This window comes from Peromyscus maniculatus, chromosome 8, assembly GCF_049852395.1.
Source record: "Peromyscus maniculatus bairdii isolate BWxNUB_F1_BW_parent chromosome 8, HU_Pman_BW_mat_3.1, whole genome shotgun sequence".
Lineage (NCBI taxonomy): Eukaryota > Metazoa > Chordata > Mammalia > Rodentia > Cricetidae > Peromyscus > Peromyscus maniculatus.
In genome coordinates, this window is record NC_134859.1 from 104,909,187 (window position 1) to 104,926,283 (window position 17,097).

The 17,097-nt window shown below is 55.5% G+C and overlaps 1 protein-coding gene across 5 annotated transcripts in view; it reads left to right on the forward strand.

Annotated features, from left to right (window-relative positions):
* The window catches only part of Septin9 (septin 9), a 166,867-nt gene that overhangs the window by 71,891 nt on the left and 77,879 nt on the right, over positions 1–17,097 (forward strand). Inside the window, exon 1 of one of the 5 annotated variants that reach the window (XM_076543813.1) lies at positions 16,209–16,355. The exons of the other annotated variants lie outside the window; for them this stretch is intronic. The gene's annotated coding sequence lies outside the window, so the exon portion shown is untranslated. Of the gene's footprint in view, positions 1–16,208; positions 16,356–17,097 lie in introns of those variants that run through there. 5 annotated transcript variants of the gene reach the window in all.

The window sequence follows — 17,097 nt, forward strand, 5'->3', positions numbered from 1 at the left end:
TTTAATCCAAGACAATGGCCTCATTGAGGGCACCCTGGTGTGGAGGTTGGCAGTCTTACGGGAGTGGGGCCTCCCGTCTCTGCTTCCCTGTGTGCCAGTCCTTCCTACTGTGGACCCTGAAAAGCTCAACTGGGGAATGGGGTCAGGGCTTTGAGTGCCTAGCAATTCCTAGCCCAATAGTGAAAGCTGTTGTTAGGTGTGTGTGTGTGTGTGTGTGTGTGTGTGTGTGTGTGTGTGTGAATGTGCATGGCACTTGCGCAGGAGAGGCCTTGTACACTGAATGAAGGACCCAGAAAGTGGCCTCCTAAGTGTCCTAGGAATATAGAGTTGAGTTGGTATGTGGAGAGGGTGTGCATGTGGGGGTTGGAGAGCCCGGGACAGCTGGACGGATGGAGGGACATGGGGAACATGTGACCCAGCCCGGCATGGGTGATAGAAGCTGGCAGTCTGAATCCAGGCAGGGAGAGGTTGGAAGATGGAGAGATAAGACCTTGAGTGAAAGTGGGAATCTGTGAAGGGAGGGAAGAACTCTCTGGCCAGCCTGCCCCACAGGCAGTGAGCATCGGAGACCTCGTGTGAGGAGGGGCCCAGGCACAGAAGGTCAGGTGTTCCCTGATGTTAGCGTGGCTAGCATCAGCTGGAGAAGCGTCCATTCTTTGCTCAGGCCTCCGCCAGCCAGGTGTGTGGGGCTCTGCCAGGTAGCTGGAGAAGGGAGGGGGGAAGGGCCAGGCTGGCTGCAGCTGCTGGGGCCCATGGTCCCTTTGTGAAGCTGGACAGACCGGCTCATGACATGGGGCGCTGTGGTCTGCTGAGAGGGTGGGACCCAGGTGCACCCCCCAGGGCAGGGCTCGCTCTGAGCTTTGTGTATCTCTGGGGGTGGCAGTCTGCGGCTGGCAGCTGTACCAGGCAGGAGCCACCTGTGGGACAGAACAGAAGGGAGGTGGCCTAGGTCAGAGCCGCGTGCCTCCGAGGGGCTGGCGGGCACAGTGTGTGGCTGTGCTGGAGGAGGCGCGCACGTGGGGCTTGTGTCTTCATCCCAGTCACACTGTCTTCTTGTTGGGCACTCACTTCTCCTTCCATTTTTTTTATCTATTTCATTCCATCTGTCCCCACATGTCCCCCCAGGAACCAGGGGCCACACTTGTGATCATCATTGGAGGTTTTGTGGGGATTCAGACTTTTGGTTTTCTGTCCCTTGGAACTGAGAGGGTAGCAGGACCCTCCAAGGACATGAACTTCCTGTGTCTGGGTATCTGGCCTTTGTGTCCCTTCAAGGAAGGTGCTCCCTGCCTCCTCTGTCCCATTCCCCGGGGTGAAAAAAGTATTTCTTATTTTGCTGATCTCTCAGGTTTTAGTCTTGCTAATTTCTCATCTGTCTGTGGTTTCCTACTCTCGTACTTTTCAACATAAAGGGTTTTTAGTTGACAGTGGAGTCCCCTCTCCCCCATGGGATGACACCCGCCACTCTCTGTGACTGGGTGGCAAGAGCGGTCACCCCTTCCTCTCTGCTTTCCTGGTCGGCAGAAGCCCGGGGCAGCTGGATGGTGTGTTCCTGAATGAAGGCCAGATCTGTTATCGCAAACACAGTTACAAGCTGAGTCCTTGTGTGACAAAAGCCACTTTGAGTGCCAGCTGCTGGCCTGCTCTTCTCACCAGTGTTGGCTGTAACCAGTTTTGCACGCCCAGAACAATCCTGAGAGTCAGTCCTTGATGTCTGTTGAAACAGATCTGGCCCAGAAGCCCGGACCTCCAATTCGAGTGGCAATTCTGATGTCTCGGAGGAGGCTCTTATGCACTGGGTCCTGGAGAGCCTGGTTCTTCTCTCCCTCAGTAGAGAGGTGGCCAAGAAAGCAGGGACCGTGCAGACACCTCTGGGACAAGGTGGTGGTGATGGCTGGACCCAGATGCCACTTTGTTCCCTGGAGGAAAGGCCTGTTGCTTACAGGTAGCTGCAGATTTGTTCTTTTAATTAATGCCCGTGGGCTTCTGTGTGGTGAATCCTAAGGTTTCCAGGCCCCTGGGAATTGCTGCCTTCCTGTCATCAGTGCTTCTGCAGCCCCTGAAGGGGCTGAGGGGGCTGCTGAGCGGGATTCCAGGGCACCAGGGCTTCCTGCAACGCAGGGGGCTGGCCTCTTTTATGTCAAAGCTTTTGACATCCTCAACTTGGTGTCCTAGGTGAGCCCATCAACCCTCCCATGTGAGCAGGTTCATTAGACACTAGACAGGGAGGGTAGGTGTGTAAGCACCCCACAAAGGGTTCCCTGAGCCGGACACCTAGTGAGTCCTTTCTGGGGCATGGGACATTTCAGGAAGGGTTTGAAGGAAGCACTGTGACAGGGAGTGGGTCTGGAAGAGGCAGGAGTTTCCACCGAGAGAGAGGTCTTATGAGGAGTGATGGGTGGCAGCCTGGGCACCTGGTGGCTGACCTCACTCTATTGTTGGGAAGCTGTGTGGCTCAGGGTGAGTCTCTCAGCTCACTCTGAGCCTCTATCTGCTTCTGGGTTCAGTGGAGTTGTGAGTGATGCTCTGCTAGGTTTTGGGGGACAGTCTGAGATATAGACAGAAGCTAGTGCTGTTGGAACCGAGAGACATTTGACAAGACATATAGATCCTAAGTGCTAGAAGGTCTTACAAGAAACTGAGCCCACTGTGGGACAAGATTGGATGACGTGGTCACCACTGGTGGTGGTGACAAGTCCCAGGGACTTGGTACCCACAGAATCCTCCTAGGAATCTCTGACCTTGAAGCACAGTGGGGTTGGGGGCCTGCCTCCTCCCTGGCTGGTGTTCTCCATGGAGGTGTCCCATTTTCCCTGGAGGTCAGGGTCACATGGGGTGCAGGGTCCTTCTTCCTGGGGGGTTGTCCTAGAGTATCTCAACACCAGAACATCACAGGTGAGGGATACTGTATGTCCCATCTGCAAGGCCACAGGCTGACAACAGCGGGGCGTGTACCTGGTGACCGGAACGTGAAGTGGGCCTCGGCCTGAAAAGTGGGGACCATGTTAGTAGAGGTGCAGAGTGACCTCAGGCCTCTGTCTCATTGTGTGTGGTGCAGACGCAGCTCTAAGCTATGACTGTCCCGTCCAGCAGGGACCAGAAGGGCTGAGAAACCAAAGCTACATATCTTCAGCTAACTTGGCCTGGGTACCCATCAGCTGTGTACCCCTCCCCCATATTCCTAAGGTCTGGGGACCCTGAGCCTGGAGTTGAGGGTTGTGGGGGTAGTTGGTACCTGGAAAAGGGGATCTCCCAGGCTGGAGGCCTCTGTCTTGTTCTGGCTGTACGTTAGAGCCAGGTTGACTTGCTTGTGGACCAAAAGCACTGACCACCACCCAGGACCGGTATTCCCAAAGGGAATACAGAAGTCTACAATTGAGTGCTTGGTCTAGGAGCCAGGGAGTTTCCCATCTGGTGACTTGTGGTCTCTGCCTGCCCCTCTTGGGGGGCTGGGCCTGACATCCTGGTACCAGGAGGACAGTGCTGGGGTCTCCTTTCCTTTCTCCACCTCCCATTTCAGAAGAGGTCACAGTAGGGTTCTGATTGCAGTTGCTTGCTGTGAACCCCCACTTTTGTCTGTGGGCGGTGACGGGGGGTAGTCTCCTGTGGAGAGGATCTGTGTTGACCCTTAAACCCAGGGCAGAGTTCCACTTCTCTGCCAGATTGGCCCAGGCACTCTCCTCTGGGGTCAGGTCAGGGTCCCTATGGCAGTGCTGTGTGGTCTGCTCAGTGCGCTGTGAACAGCGTCTAGGGTAAGGGTCTGGGCAGCCTCAGGGCGCTGGTGGGAGCCTGGTCCACCTTGAGGCCCTAAGCATAGTTTCATCTTTTTTAAGGGGGTGTAGGATAGTTGAGACAAGGTCTCTCTACGTGGCCCAGACTGGTCTCAAACTCACAGAAGTCCTCATGCCTCAGCCTCTTGAGTGCTGGGGTCACAGACATGAAATACATCCCCCAAAATGCAGTTGGGAGAGGAATTTGTGTAGTTTCCTTTGGCCAAGCTAAGCTGTGGTAGGAAGATTGGCTGAACACTGGCTCTTTTTCTAAAGCACTCTTGTTTTTTCCCAAATTTGGAGGCTCATGGGGTTCTCTGCAAACAGCCTCAGGAGCCCAAGGATCTGTCATCTCTCTGGCTAGACAGCCTCACCAGATGCCTCCGGACACCCCCAGGCACCCAGAGGGCATCATGGGCTCTGGTTGTTTAATTTGGTCTGGACAGAACTCCGAGGCTCCATGCAGTCGGGAACCAACAGATATTCTACAAATTTCCAGTTTGTTGTCCTTTTTTTTTTTTTTTTTAAGTGCCCTAAGTCCCAAAAACTTAGAAGGAGACAGAATGACCTTGCTTTCTGTGGGAAACACAAACATTTAGCGCCCCACCATGCCTGCCCCTGTGGCTCTCTGAGGAACACCTTGGGGGGACAAAAGTTGGTGGGGGTTTTTAATCTACCTTTTTCTTTGTGTTTTTCCCCCCTGCCCTCCCTCCTCCTTTTTTCCTCCACTTCCTCCTCCTCCTCTCCACAAAAGGAGAAACTTTGTTATAGATTTATTTTTATTTTATGTGCTTGGGTGTTTGCCTGCATGGATGTCTGTGCGCCATGTGCATGCCTGGTGCCTGAGGAGGCCAGAAGAGGGTGTCAGATCGCCCGGAACTGGAGTTACAGACAGCTGTGAGCCGCCATGCGGGTGCTGGGAACCGAACCTGGGTCCTCTGCAGGAGCAGTCAGAGCTGTTACCACTGAGCCACCTCTCCAGCCACACTTGTGCTTTGCTCTGTCGCTGTTCCCAGAAATAACTCTGTCCCTTACTGCCGTCCTCCCTGGCAACTCTGGCCTACAATCCAGGAACGGGGCCGTGGTCCTGAGTGCACAGCCTTGTCCATGTCCCCATACAGCTTACAGCTTCTTGTGTCTCCAAGGCTAAGTCTTGGGGTTACAGGGAGACAGTGAAGACACTTGAACATTAGCCATGGGGGGTCTCTGGGGACTCGGGCTGAACTTGCTTACGGGGGAGGATTGAGGACAGCTGTCCTTTGCTGCCTACGTGGGACCTGGCTTTTTCCCTGTCCCCTTTTACATTGTCTCGCCTTTGAGAAGCTGGGACTCCAGAGCCCTGCACAACCAACGTCAGACCTTTAAACAGGTTCCTGGCTTCCCACTCCCAACCCACAGTGTAGGCAGGAAGAGCTCACAGGTCCTTACAGACAGGGCCTGGGCATCTCCTTATGGGAGACTGCAGCTGAGGGAACCCTGGGAATGAGGGAAGTAGTTACTTTGGGCCCCAGGTGGACCCCTTCTCTATTACCTCTAGGCTATCGACAGTGGTCGTTGGGGGTCCTGTCTCATCTTCTTTTGGTGGAGAGAGTGGTCAGTCCCAGGCGTAGAGAATGTGGCCCGAGACTACAGCAGTCAGCATTCTGGTGGATCCCACACTCTGGGCAAGGTCTCACCCTCCCTGGATTCAGGAAGCAGGCTGTGATGTAGGAGGACTCTGCCCTGCTTTCCACGTGGGTGGGCGGCTGAGAAGGGAAGGCCAGGCCCCTGCCCTGTGTCCCCTAGGGACAGATAGTATCTGTGGTATAAATGGACACATTTTCCCGGTTCCAGTGTCCCTTGCTTGCTGTCCCCAATCATGGGTCAGGCACTGGACTGCTCTGATTTTTCCTTTAGTGTGGAATGAAACTCCCAAGTTCTCTGCTATTTCTGCAGAAGCACCCGGGTGCCCGCACCTGGCATGCTTGGCAGGAGAGGGGTGGCCTCTTGTGCAGGCCAACCTGGCAGTATGAAGGTCTCTCACGGTGGGTGGGACCCCCACTACGTGCCTGTGAGATTCAGGCTCTGTGCCTTTGTTCCCAGACGGACGGGAGGCACGCAGAGCTGAAGGGGAAGGTGGGTGGGGGAGAGGCCCTAAGTGTGGAACCCCAGCCAAGGTGCAAACAGCCGAAGGTGTGCAAGCAGCCGAAGGTGTGCATGCAGCCGAAGGTGTGCAGCGGTGAGTTTCAAGCCCTGCCCTCCCTCCGGAAACCCCAGGGGCCCTGGGGGTGAAGTAGGCAGGTTATCGCCCATTCTCACACCACAGGCAGGCCTGCCCAGGTACGGTGGAGGGTGGAGGGTGGAGGCCATGTCCCAGCTCAGAGAAACTGGGCTGTGAGACAGCTGGGGTGGAGGGACAGGGTAGGAACACTTCTCTGACCTGAGGGACAGTCTTGAACATCAGGCTAGGCTGACATTTAAATGAGGAAGCCAGGCTGCTGCAAACAGCTGCGCTGGAGCCAGCTGTTAGGGGCTGGTTGGGGGGAGGGGGAGGGGACTGTCTCTCTTCCCCTGCTTGTGCGTTCTTTGTCCCTGACCCAAGTCCCGGCCCCCCCAGCTGTTTCCCGGTGGCTCACATGTCCTCCCATCCAGCGTATCCTCATTCGCAGGCCCGTTTCCTTTACCGGATCCCTGTTTCTCTCTGACGTAGCGAGGTGAACCCCGCTGCTGTGGTGCAGGCAGGCACTGCCAGGCAGACCCAGGTTGTCCTAGCTGTCACCTCTGGCTGTCACTCCCTGCCAGGCACCACTGTCACGTGTGAACCTTTGCCTTTCTCATCTACCTGGTTCTTGGGTATGATGGAAATCTCAGTCCATTTGGCAGGAGTAAGCTGGAGGGGTAGCTGGGGCCTGAGCCTAGGCTCTGCCCGATGGGGCAGCCTCTGCTTCAGTTCAGTCTTGCGCCTGTGGACTAGGAGCTTGGTCTCACCTGTCAGTGTGTGTGTGTGTGTGTGTGTGTGTGTGTGTGTGTGTGTGTGTGTGTGTGTGTCAGGGGGAGGGGGGCAGATGGAGCTTTTTTCCAGAGGTCTCAGTGGATATGAGGACAGAGTGTGTGACTTGGCTCTGAGCTCACAGGGCTGCACAAGGCTCCCACCTCTCTGTACCAGGAAAGTGGACATGTTTTCCTGGCTCTACATTAGGTCCAGAGAGACCACATCTCTACAATCCCTTCCTGATGTTCCTTACTACAGGACGGAAAACTGAGGGTGGAGATGAACCGGGGCCGTGATTCCCCGCCCCCTTTAGTATAAAAAGACTTGCAGGCCTCTCTCATCCTCTGTGCTGGAGTCATGTGGGGACAAGAGTAACTTACTGCCCTGGGTGTCGAGTGTGTGCATGTGTGTGTGCGTGTGCGTGTACACAAGACTGTACATATGTGTGAGCATGTGCGCATGTATGTCTGAGGATTGAGAGAGTGTGCGAAGTAATCAATCACCCCTGACTTGAGAGATTCCAGGCCACTAGGCTTCTCCTTGCCAGGCCAGGGTGTAGGAGGACAGTGATGAGTAAGCCAGGCTCCTTCCTCAGCTGGGAATGAGACAGTGGCTTGGAGGATGGGTGTGTGTGTGTGTGCATGCTGTGTTGTGTGTGATGTGTTTCCTGCAGCAGGGACATGAAACCAGTTCCCCGTTCAGGCCCTGGCTGTGAGCCACAGTGTGGGCCTTGGGCAGTTTTGCAGACCTTGTGACTCACATGCTCCCTTTGTCCCGGCAGTGCCCCATAGGTGGCTTAGTTCTGAGTGTCCTTCAGTTTGTGACTGCCTGGGGAGTTGTTGGGAGCAGTGGCGGCTGAAGCTGGACATTGTCCTCGAGTGACTGCCCGGAAGCAGGGGGTAGGGCATGCTGCTGACTGGCCGCTCTGGGTGCCCACAGGCAGGGCCATTTCCAGGATGGTGGTGTCCACTGGGCTTTTATTTTGTAGGATTCTGGGAAGTGGATGAGGCTTGTGAGCCCACAGAAGGCAGGGGTCCCCAGTCGCTGCCCCTCAGAAGCCCCGTGGGGTGTCCAGGCCCTCTGTCCTCTGACTGGAGACTGATGGGCTATGTTTTACGTTCTGGAGATCATTCTGATGTACAACTGGGGCTGCTGAGTGACTCATCTGGAATCAGAAGATGAGAACTGTAGAGAATTCAGGAAACAGGACCCAGGAAAGCGGGCGACCTTGACCACCCTGCTTCCTGGAGAAGCACAAGGCACTGTCACTGTGTGATCGAACTTTGGATATGCATGCCATCACAGCAGCGTGAAGGACGTTTGTCAAGATACTGAGAGGCTATCTGTATTGCAGAGTTATAAACTTCTTTCTTTTTTTGCACATTTTCTGCCTCATGCTTAGGTTGTGTTATAGTCAGGAGAAGAAGCTGTAGCTGTTATTATTTTTTTAAAGTTAATTTCCAAAAAGAAAAATAACTTTATTCAAACAAACCTCTCGTTCCGTATGAAGGGCGAGGGAGCAGTGGCCAAGGAGTCCAACCTCAAGGAGGACAGCCAGGGTGCCAGAGCGTGGTCCTTGCTGTTCAGGGTTAGGTGTTGGGTAGAGAGTGTCACCTTTGCCCAGCAGTGAAGGCTGCTGGGAGCCACCTCTGCAGGGGCAGTTTGGACCACATGGAATGTGGTCAGAGTTAAAGTCTTCCATCTTGACCTGGGAGGGCGTGCCCTCCATGTCCGTCCTTGCCAGGCTTGTGTCCATCGTCTGGAGTTGCTGGACCAGCTTGGTTCAGGAGTGAGAAGTCACTTCTTTGTGTTCTGTTGTGTCTGGGATGGAAGGGGGCTTCCTCTTCAGGAACTAGGCTAGGGGGGCCATGTACCTGGACCATGATGCAGATGACATTGGCCATTTCTTTGTTTCTCATAAAACAGATAGCCCTCCAACTCCACAAACAGATAGCCCCCCAACTTCACACGACAGCCCCCCACTCCACACAACAGATAGCCCCCCAGCTCCACACAGCAGATACCCCCCCTAGCTCCACACAACAGACAGCCTCCCCACTCCACACAACAGATAACCCCCCAGCTCCACACAACAGATAGCCCCCGAGCTCTGGGTGGTCCACAGAGCTCCTTGATGACAAAGGACGACTTGGCTAAAAATTCCACTTTTTTAGCTGAGACAAGAATGACCCAGCAGTCCTGAGATCACAACAGGCTCTTCCTTCCTGCCTTGACACTTCCCCAACACCTCCCTCCGTGGGCCTTCAGCCTGGTGCGTCTGGTCCCTGCTGAGGCAGATTCTCCCAGGCAGTGTCTTAGGAGGAAGAGGAGGCGGAGGCGGAGGCGGCTTCTTCCTGCCTCACGTCCCCTGGTCCCCAGCTGCCAGGTGCCTGAAGACAGGTCAGAGGTCAGAGGCTGAATTGCTGGGCTCTGGGCTGTGAATTGGAGGCCCTGCATCAGCCAGATTGCTCTCTGGCACCTTGGATTTCTATTTACTGTAAACAGCTCTTCCAGTGTTTCTGTTACTGGTGTAAACAGAGTCCAGGGGGTCATCTGCTTCTGTGAATGTGGCCCGGGAGAGGTGGTTCTGTCTACCTGAAAGGATCAGATGGGAAGAAAGGACGGGCACTGAAGAGGGGCCCTACTGTCAGAGAGACAAAGTCCCTCTCCCACTGGTATTAGGAGCACAGTGCCTGCCTGTGAGGGAGAGGGGAGAGGTCTTGTCTCCACTGAGGGACATTTTCCCAAAACCTTCCATGTTGGGTGGTTGGACACTCAGCAGCTCAGGGAACAAGGAGAGACAGCAGCACTGGGAGCCACTGTGGAGCTGGGAGCCATCGTGGAGTTGGGAGCCGCGGAGCGAGCGGAGCTGGGACTGAGTGGGTGTTGGGGGCGAACAGATGAATGGAACAAATGTGTGAGACACAGAAGGATGGGGACAGCGTGATCGTGATCGGTCCCAGGAGGCCTAGGGGAAGCTCAGCAGCTGGGAATGCAGGCCGGCGCTCGGGTCTGCTGGGCCAGAAACAGCTCTGGAGGCCAGAAGTGCAGCTCTAGGGATCCGTGGGCCGGGTCCTTCTGCCGCTCCGAGGGGTAGCCTGTGCCTGCCCTCTCTAGGTCAGGGTGGCTCCCAGATGACCATGTCACCCTTGGTGTGCAGGCATGTCCCTCTGAAGCCTTTGCTTCAGCCTTATGGGATCCTTTTTTGTGTTTTTGATTCCTTGTTTTTAATTTTTTTTTAAAACTTATTTTCCCTCTGTCCTTCTTTTCCTTTGTGCATATACATGTGTGTGCATGTACATGTGTGTGCGTATATATCTATGTGCATATAAATGTGTGTGCATATACATGTGTGTGCATACACATGTGTGCGCGTATACATCTATGTGCATATAAATGTGTGTGCCATGGCATGCATATGGAGGTCAGAAGACAATCTGTGGAAGTTGTCTCTCTCTCTCCCTCTCTCCCTCTCCCTCTTTCCCTCTCTCCCTCTCCCCCTCTCTCCCTCTTTCTCCCTGTCTCTCCCCCATGGAGGTCCAGGGATCAAACTCAGGTCATTGAGCTTAACAGCAAGCATGTCTACACCCTGAGCCATCTCACTAGCCTCTGGCTTCTTGTTTTCTGCCTTCCTGCTCTAAACTGAGGGTGTCGTCACCTTGAGCTCCCTGAGGGCGTTTGCAAAGGCCTTCATGGGGACCCAGTGTTAGGACTCTGATTTCTCCTTTGGAGATATAGTGAGCCAGAAACAAAGCTGATCACAGGGGGATGGAGTTCAAGGCTCAGGCTGCGCAGTGAGACATCAAGAAACCAAGCCTGAGGTCCCGCGCTGTGCGCCTTGAGTGACTGTGGCCTCCGTGTCTGTCTGATGACTCTGACAGCCTTCCTGCCTCTGGGCTGCTCGAGGGACCGCACTCCGGAGAAGCAAAGGGAACCGAGGCTCTGTCCCCTGTCCCCTGTCCCCTGTCCCCTGTAGCTCTCCCCTGTGGCCCAAGTCCCCACGCAGGCAGACCGGGTGAGTTGTGGTGGAGCTGGACACTGTTGTGGCAGACTTTGGCTGCCTCTTGACCTGGCAGTGGAAGGATGTTCTCCAGACTAACCCACCTGCCCTTTCCCTCCCCAGACCCGCCGTCCCCTCTCCCAGGACTGTGTCTCTGTGTGTCCCTCTGGTCCCAACTCCTCCTCTCTGTGCTCCGGCCCCACCTGAGAGCTGGTTAAGTATGGAGACCCTAGACTATGGCCAGTTCTCACAAGGTTCCGGGATGTTTCGGTTCAAGAGGACTAAATGGAATCTCAAGTGCTTTGCTGGCAGAGGGGAACCCCAGGGAGTTTCAGAAGGAGGGTCCCCAACTACCCCAGCGCTGCCTAGTTTCCACCCCGACTGCTTCGTGGCAGCTCCTTCTAGAATCTTCTCAGCAAACCCTTTCTCACCCAGTTTTCCATGATCCTTCTTTGAGGCCAAATAGAGAATAAACCTACCTCATCCTCAGGTTCAGTGGAACCCAGCCAAGCAAGGCTGACCGGGGACAGGCAGGACTGTGTGGTCCCTGTGGCTCTGTCCCCACTTCCAGGCAGCTGGGTGAACATTGGGTGTGATTGTCAAGATCTGGCCTCTGACCCCTCCCCTGGCTCCTGGGTGCTGATCTGACCGGAGCCTGAACTCTGCCCCCTGGGGTCACTGTGCCCTGTAATTAGGCCATAGCTCATATTTGCCTGGGCCTCAGGCCACAGAACAGAGAGCTCCATCTGGCACTCTGTCCACGCTGGCTAGTGTGATTAATGGAGGATCCCACCTGGGCCAAGTGGCCCCTGGTGTTAAATGTTGCTTCTGCCTTTTTCTTTCCACTTTAAAAGTGCTTTTAAGATTTTCCCATGGCGGATGGGGTGAGGAGGGAGGGTATTTCTCTATTTAGGCAAGACAGGACTAGTCACTACTCATATATCTAGTGACTGGTCCAAGGATGGAGGATGGAGAAGGAATAGCAGGACCAGGAAGCTGGACCCCGAGAACTGACCCCTGCCTAGCAGCTCTTTCCCATGCTGCAGAGAGGAAACAGACCGATGTCTCCCTCAGGATCTCTGGGACCTCCTGGTCTCCAGGTAAGCACCCAGGCTTACCATGCTGGGAAAGGCCCAGGTGGGACCCAGACAGGCCTATATCAGGCAGGCTGGCTGGCCATTATTTCATGGTAGGTTCTTGGAGTGGCCCCCATCTGGAGGATCATGGGAAATGGGACCTTGTGAAGAGCCTCAGAATATGGGAGAACAGTGTTTGGGGAGTCGGGGACCTTCTGATGGTGTTAGATGATGAGGATCAGATAGAAGGAGGTCAGCTGAGGTGAGTGGGGTGCACTGTGCTCTGGCCTAGAGTTGGAGTCTGAGCTGTCTGTCCCCAGACGGGACCATGGTGTCTGAGTGCATGAAGGATGTGGGTCATTTAAGTTTAGGAGAGTTTGCCGCCTCCCCTAGGGCTTCCCCCCTTTACACCCTAGGAGCTGCAGGCTGTGCTTCCGCTTAGGTCTGTAGCCTCCCATGGCCTCCCTTCTGCCTTCATCAGCTGCCATTTAGTTGGGAGCCTTTGACCTGAGGGGACTCAGAAGTCACATGATCCCCTCCTCTCTCCAAAGCAGGGAGCATCCAGACCCTCCTCCGGGGACCTGTCCACTTATGTGTCCATTATGTATCCACTTCTGGATGTGTGCGATGACGCATGCTCATAATCTCAGCTCTTGGGAGGTAGAGGCAGGAGCAACGGGTACAAAGCCAGCCTTGGCTGCATAGTGAGTTTGAGGCCAGCCTGGCAATGTAAGGCTCTGTCTGATAAACAGAAACCAGAATCAAAACACTCACTCCTGTGTCCACCTCGGCCCAGCCTTTGGGAGAGTGGCCTCCTCTCTCCTGTGGCCCTTCCCTGAACCTGGAAGTTCTTCCTCATATCTGCCTCACATCTCCTTAGTTTTGCCCCCCCACCCCGCCCCGTTTTTTTTTTCCCCCCAGCAGCTGATGATTCCAGGTGTGTTCCATTTCCATAGCTGTAATTTAGCAGAGGAGAAAGGGAGTCCACATCCTGTAGCCACGTTGATGGTGAGCCTGGAATGACCCTGGGGCTCCAGGCAGGAGGGGGCCGAGGTGGGAGGTTTGGAGGCAGGAGTCCGAAGCCTACACAAAGAGCTCTTTACTAAGCAGCCTCCTGGAGGGGCTGGGCCATCTGTGGAAGGAGAAAGTTGGAAGCCCACAGGGGAAGGACCTCTCTCTGCTCAGGTCTCCCTTGAGCTCTGGCCAGAGGCTTCTTGTGTGCCTGTCTGATGGCGTGTGGTATTATGAGGAGGCTTCCTGACCCTGTATGAGGGAGGCCACCTGAAGTCTTTCTCTTCTGTGTGTGTGGGTGATGTCTGCTACAGGAAGAGGGACTGTAACTCACTGCCCTACCTGGAACCCTGGGTTCTAAAGGGGAGCCATAAGTCTGTCAACAGTGTGTGAGCGGGGGCTTCCAACTACACATGTGGATGGTTTGACAAGGAGGGGACCCTACCCCCACCCCCACTGATGAGCCGGGCAGCATAGTGCACAGCGCTAGTTCCTGTGAAGCTGGGCTGGGAGCATGGCGGGCTGAGAGGAGCCGGAGGCCCGTCCAGGACACAGTGTCCCTTCTCTGGACTTGAAAGCCGGCACTGAGAGGTGGCTTCAGAACAGACAGAGAGCCAAGAAGAGCCACAGAATGGCTGTGCCAGGCTCAAGACCCCTTCTCCCTCTTTCCTTCTCCTTCCTTCCTTCCTTCCTTCCCTTCTCTTCCTCCTCCAGTGTTTCTGTGCAGGGTCTCACACAGGCCCCACCATGGAGCTGCACCCAAGCCGCCTCTTCCCTTTTCTCAACTCTAAGGGGGGCACCTTCGTGGCTGGGGCTGCTATGTCAAAGTGTCACAGATTCAGCGGGGCTGACCACGGTCACACTGTAGTCTCTCAGAGCTGTGCAGGCCAGCAGTCCCAACTCAAGGTGTCTGTGGTGTGAGTATCATCGCCAGGCCCAGAGGGAGGGATGGACAGTCTGTCCTGGGCCTCTTCCAGCCTTGGTAGCTCCGGCGGTCTTCGGCTTGCAGACGTATCCCTGGCATCCTGGGCTCCGCCTTCACGTGGCTGTCTGTATATGTGTGCGTTTTATCAACTTTTTCCATCTGCTGTAATAACACTTGTCACTGGTTCGGGGCGCACTTTAATCCAGGGCAATCCTTCAGACCCTCACTTGAATCATCGTTGAAGAAGTTCTTCCCAAACAGGGCCACAGTTGCAGGTTGTGGGAGATAGCTCATAGCTGTGTCGTTTGGGTGGGCACTGTCTACCTCAGTGCATCTGGCCCACCTAAAGCAGGTAGGTGAATTTGGGGGAGGCCACTGGGACAGGATTCCAGGTGGATAAGCCAGCTGCTGGCTGGACCGAGGTACCACTTCATCGCACACCTTTGCTTGACAGGTTTTTCTAAGGAGAAATGAATGCAGTGAAGTTGGAGCAGGATGCCTAGGAAGAACCCAGTGGTAGAGCACTTGGCTAGCACCCCAAAGAAAAGCCAGAGGGCTGGAATCCTGAGGACTAGGTCTTAGCCACCCACAGCTGCCTACAGCTGCCTGCATTGTGTCCGGATCTGAGGGGCCCAGACTTTCGTCGCCTTGCCTCTGGGGGAGCAATGTGGGTCACTGTGCCCTGTGGGCTGGGCTGAGGAGGGGACCGCACCCCCTCATGCCCAGCTCCTCCTCATGTGTTTCTTCTTTGTTTCTCTTGGCCTTATCGCGGAGACGCAGCTGCAGGGATGTGATGTTTCTGACCTACTTGTTCACGTGGTCATTTCAGAGTGTTTCCAGCCTGCCTTTGGCATGTCAGAGGACCTTGAGTGCCCAGAGTGACCTTGGCAGAGAAAGAGGTCTATTTCTGAAGTCACCAGAAAGTAGTATATGGAGCTGGGCTCGGTGGTACGTACACTTGGGGCTGAGGCAGGAGGATCACTGAGACTTTGAGGTATCTACAGTATGAGCCTCTGTCTCAAAGAGACAGAAGACGTGGAGGAAGAAGAGGAGGGATGAGGAGAAGAGACAGCGGAGTTGGCCCTTAGCCTCAGTGGAACGGCCTTCTCTGGCTCTGTCCACGGAGCCTGAACCCTCTGGCCCAATCACTTCCCAGGGATACCCGTCGTACCTCTTCGCGAGGGTGGGTGGATGCAAGTGTCCAGTCCTTTCCTCACCCAGAGATTCGGATTAGATCTTTGTGAGTTTACGCTGGGTTTCCAAAGGCAGGCAGAGGGGGCCACAGAACAGGACTCTAAGGGCAATGACCTCGGTGTCGTAAGCCTTGGCCTCCATCTGTGGGCCACATGTACAGAGAAGCCCAGGGTAGCCAGAGCTCTTGACTGCCATGCTGGAGCCCTGGGCAGAGTGTCGTCCCCCCGCCCCAGGGTCTGTCTGCTGGAGGGGAGGCTCCCCTGTGGTGTCAGCCCTGGCTTTCTCCCTTTCCTTCCTGGACCTTTGGTGGGTTTGAGGTGTCTGACTGGGACTCTCTCAGGAGGAAGAGCTTCCTCTGTCTTTATCTGGACTTGGCCTGGCCTTGTTGTTAACTAACCGTGTGGTTGTTGGTAGAGATTCAGGGCTGGGAGCAATGGTTGTTTACGGACTTCCGGTACAGGCTCTACTCACTGGGGCTATTTTTAAGTTCTTCCTTTGGGGCTGTTCTGCTTCCTGAAGGCACATCCCGCCCCTTGTCACCCATCTGTGTTCTCCTCCTTGTCCTAAGACTGTCCCCCACCCCCACCTGCCCCCACCTACTCAGCGTGATTTCACCCCCAGCAGCCCAGGCCTCCAAAAGTAGCTCCTGGGACAGGGACCCAGGAGGGGAGGAGGCCATAGGGTCCCTGTGTTGGGATAGGACAGGGAGGACAGACAAGATGAAGAAAGGGACCGAGTCCAGCATGTCCTGAGGAGCCCTGAGGACTGTGAACTGGCCGCAGAGCCGTCCTGCCTTGGAGTGCTGAGAGAGCTGGAGTGTTGATATTCCAGTTTGAGGAGCTCTAGGGTGTGGCCTCCTTCAGGCTGCAGGCAGAGGCAGAGCAGAGGCAGGCTACCTGAGATGAGGTAAAGGCCTTCAGCGTGCCTGAGCAGCAAGTGTGGCCTCAGCCACTGTCAACACAGTGTTGGACCTGTCCCCCTGTCCCTGCCTCCTGCTCCTGGCACTCAGGTCGCTCGCTCTCCCGGCTAGGTGAGGTGCGCCGTTCTAGCCGGCAGGCGGTCACTCTGGCCCCCACACTGTTCCAAGTCTTCAGTTTTCAGTCTTGAATGAGACTCACAGACGGGCCTCATGCCACAAGGTCAGCGAGGGAGGCCTGGGGCCCTCGCTCTGCCCTCAGCCCCTGTGCAGGGTGGGAGTTGCTGCTTCCAGCTGGGGATGAGTAGGAGGGTAAGGCCTCCCAGCCAGCCCCAGCTCTGCCAAGGCCAAGGCCTTGCCTGCCGCCCCGCCCCACTCTTTCTGAGAGTAAGGATCTGGGCCTCAGGCCCAGTTTTCAAAGGAGCCCGAGAAGAGGGCAGGACAGTCGCAGCCAGGGGAGCCCTCTGGTCCGAAGCCCACCTCTGGATACAGGTGCGTCCACAAGCTCCTCCGGGTACACGTGCGTCGTTACCTGTGGGTGGACTTCTTCGCTCTATGATGCCATCTGTCCTGTGCCCCAGGTGGTGGACACTGCCTTCCACGTGGCTACTGTATGTTGCAGCTCCTGGAGAAAAGGCTGTGTTTGACCTGAGTGGGTGTCTTAGAGCCTGAGTTGTGGTCCTACGCTGTTCCCTCCCACGGGGGCTTGCACTTGACGACGTTTTGGCCTCAGGCTCCCCATTTCCTTGCAGGACAGTGGTCGCATGATGGGGCAGGCCTTTGTAGCTTTCCCTGGCCTGGCCTACCCTCCCAGAGCAGACCCCAATGCAATCCATGCACCAGGAAGTGTTCGATCCGGTTTCAGGAGCTGGGAGAGGGTGAGAGGTTCCTGCAGCCTGCAGTCAGAGCAGAGGCCTTAACAATGGTCCCTTGTGCTTGCTACATTCCTCCTTAAGCAGGCCCAGACCCAGGCTGCTCTGGCCTAGGCCCCCCACGGGTTCTGGGGAAGGAGGGTTTACAGCAGGCAGGAGGCTGCTGGCCTCTTTTTGTGTATAGCAGCTGAGGTAAGGTGCTTGAGGGACAAGCAAGGGGAGGGACCAGTGCTCAGCCCCCTGAATTCAGAAAGAGAGCTGGGAAGTGTGTGTTCTCCTGCTTGTCAGCTTGGGGCCGTGTGCAAAGTTGTCCGTTAAGGCCAGAGTTTTTCCTAGCAAGGTGTCTTTAAAAAATGTCTTTT